General features: G+C 47.8%; 1 long non-coding RNA gene across 1 annotated transcript in view; it reads left to right on the plus strand.

Annotated features, from left to right (window-relative positions):
• The window catches only part of LOC121877629, a 16405-nt gene extending 14531 nt beyond the window's left edge, over positions 1 to 1874 (plus strand). The window contains exon 3 of the long non-coding RNA XR_006091029.1: positions 1829 to 1874. This is a non-coding gene — a long non-coding RNA (uncharacterized LOC121877629). The remainder of the gene's footprint in view (positions 1 to 1828) is intronic.
• Positions 1875 to 3223: the final 1349 nt, after the last annotated feature.

Here is a 3223-nt window from a genome sequence, read left to right on the forward strand (position 1 = left end):
GAAGAAGAAGCAGAGAACCACCTGTGACGTCACAAGAAGGGGGCGTGGTCCTATTAGTGACGTCATCCTGTTAGTGTGACGCCCTGAGTGATGTCATTGTTAAGTCTCTACCATCTCATCACCACCACTAACCATCACCACTAACTACCATAACCACCATCTAACTCACCAAACTACTCCCACTAACTACCATAACCACCAATAACTCACCATCTAACTCACCAAACTACTCCCACTAACTACCATAACCACCACTAACCACCATCTAACTCACCAAACCACCACTCACCACACAGCCTGCAGCACAAGACCAGGTCAGAGTTAGCCTGCAGTGTTACCATAAAGGGAGGCGTGATACCATGTTACCAGGCCAAGGTTGTCACCGTGTAGTCCCTGGGGGTAGTCTTGGTCGCGCTTCAGTCATCTGGTATCACTGTATTTGAGAGTTTTTTTTTTTTGGAGGAGGAAGGAGGAGGAGGAGGGTATTGGTATCTTATTATATGCCCTAAGGTGGGTAGTACGTGAGTGTCTCCTGTCTGTCTGTCTCTTGTCTGTCTGTCTCCTGTCTCCTGTCTGTCTGTCTCCTGTCTCTTGTCTGTCTGTCTATCTGTCTCCTGTCTCTTGTCTGTCTGTCTATCTGTCTATCTGTCTCTGTCTGTCTGTCTCCTGTCTGTCTGTCTCCCTGTCTGTCTGTCTCCTGTGTGTCTATCTGCCTCTTGTCTGTCTGTCTATCTGTCTCTTGTCTGTCTGTCTCCTGTCTGTCTTGTCTGTTTGTGTATAGGTTCTTGCAACAGTAGCTCTCTCTCTCTCTCTCTCTCTCTCTCTCTCACACACACTCATTCTTACTTGGCATACACCCCTCTCCCTCTCCCCCCTCTCCCCCCCCTTCCCCCCCTCTCCCCTCCCCTCTCCCCCCTGTCTCTCTCATCTGCAGGGCATCAGGTTAAGGTGGGCAGCGACGACACATCTCTAAGAACAGTGAGGAACTATGGTTATTACCGTCTGAGGAAGATAGTTAGCTTACTGAACATTACTAGCCTTTACGGTGTTCAGCGACGGGGCAGAGAGAGAGAAAAAAGAGAGAGAGAGAGAGAGAGAGAGAGAGAGAGAGAGAGAGAGAGAGAGAGATAAAACAGGTCTTTCACACACACACACAGCTAAGTCCGTCTATAAACATAACGATGCCTCTGTTATTGCATTACATTAATTACAGTGTTCAGTCTACTCACGCCAGTTTGTCCCAGGGATGATACTGGGCCTTTGTGTGGTCTGGTTGCAAGTGGATGGACATGCAACTTTCACCTGTTAACTCTTGTTGCACAGTTACTAGACTTTAATCAGTGCGCAATTTCCTCCCTCGTTGTTGAGTTTGGTATGTGTGTGTGTGTGTCTCTGTGTATGTGTGTGTGTGTGTTTGTCTGTCTGTGTCTGTCTGTCTGTTTGTGTGTGTGTGTGTGTCTGTCTGTCTGTGTCTGTCTGTCTGTTTGTGTGTGTGTGTGTGTGTGTGTCTCTCTGTGTATGTGTGTGTGTGTGTGCTTGTCTGTCTGTGTCTGTCTGTCTGTTTGTGTGTGTGTGTGTGTGTGTGTGTGTGTGTGTGTGTGTGTGTGTGTGTGTCTGTCTCTTTTCCTAATGCATTGTTTTTGAAGTTATTATTATTATTATTATTATATTTATAATAAATATTAAATTATTAATACTATATTATTATTATTATTATTATTATTATTATTATTATTATTATTATTATTATTATTATATTCTTACAACAGTAGTCTCTCTCTCTCTCTCTCTGGCGTAGTTTCTCACCTCTTATATTGTTTACTTACAGAACACGGGGCACGAGTGGCTCTCACACCAGCCTACTGAATGTTGAAAGTAAGTCATTCATTCTCCTCCTCCTCATCTCTCCTCCTCCTCCTCCTCCTCCTCCTCCTCCTCCTCCTCCTCCTCCTCCTCCTCCTCCTCCTCCTCCTCCTCCCTCCTCCTCCTCCTCCTCTTCCTCTTCCTCCTCCTCCTCCCTCCCTCTTCCATCAGTAGCTTCCAATATCCCACCGACCTCACCCTCCCTCCTCCTTCACCTTCTCCTCTCTACTCTTCTCCTCCATCTCCTCCCCTCCTCCTCCTCCTCCCTCCTCCTCCTCCTCCCTCCTCCTCTCCTCCTCCTCCTCCTCCTCCCCTCCTCCATCAGGTAGCTTCCAATATCCTACCCGACTCACCTCCCCCTCCTCCTTCACGTTCTTCTTCTCTTTCTCCTCTTCTTCCTCCATCTCCTTCTCCTCCTCTCCCTCCTCCTCTTCCTCCTACCTTCCAATACCCTACCATGCCTCACCTGTTGCACCTCTCACCTGTACCAATACCCTACCATGCCTCACCTGTTGCACCTCTCACCTGTACACGTACCAACATCTTCCTTACCTGTTTGTGTACCTTTTTTTTTACACCTGTCGGGACTTTGTGAATGTGGGATGTGTTATAAATCAACTTGTTCTGTGTTCAAGCACCTGTTGAACACCTGTCGAACTCTGTAAATTACAACACCTGTACTAACATCTTCCTTAAGTCTTGACACACCTGTTGAACACCTGTCGAGGCTCTGTAAATTACAACACCTGTATTAACATCTTCCTTAAGTCTGGACACACCTGTTGAACACCTGTTGGAACTTATTCTCTCTACTGTTTTATCTGACGACACTTGGGACCAGGTAGCGTCATTTGGGACCAAGTAACATTATTTGGGACCAAGTAACATTATTTTGGGACCAAGTAACATTATTTGGGACCAAGTAACATTATTTGGGACCAGATAACATCCACTTGGCGTTTGAGGGCGATGGTGATGATGGTGGAGGTTGTGTTGGAGGTGGTGATGGTGATGTGGGGGAGGGGAGGTGGTGTTGGCGATGGCGGTGTGGGAGGAGTGGCGGTGTGGGCGGGTGGGCGGGGGTGGCGGTGTAAGGTCGGCTTCCCCTTTAGGTCCCAGGTCCACCCAATACCAATGTTATCACTCGCTGTAATGGTTGAGTTATTGAGCCACGTTATTACCACCACACACTCTGTATATTTAACACGTGATGAAGGGATACCGTGGGGAGAATACTGGGGAGAGAGGGGAGAATGGTGGGGAGGAGAGGGGGAGAATGGTGGGGAGGAGAGGGATAATGGTGGGGAGGAGAGAGAAGAATGGTGGGGAGGAGAGGAGAATGGTGGGGAGGAGAGAAGAA

The sequence above is a fragment of the Homarus americanus genome, unplaced genomic scaffold (assembly GCF_018991925.1).
Source record: "Homarus americanus isolate GMGI-L3 unplaced genomic scaffold, GMGI_Hamer_2.0 scaffold40919, whole genome shotgun sequence".
Taxonomy (NCBI): domain Eukaryota; kingdom Metazoa; phylum Arthropoda; class Malacostraca; order Decapoda; family Nephropidae; genus Homarus; species Homarus americanus.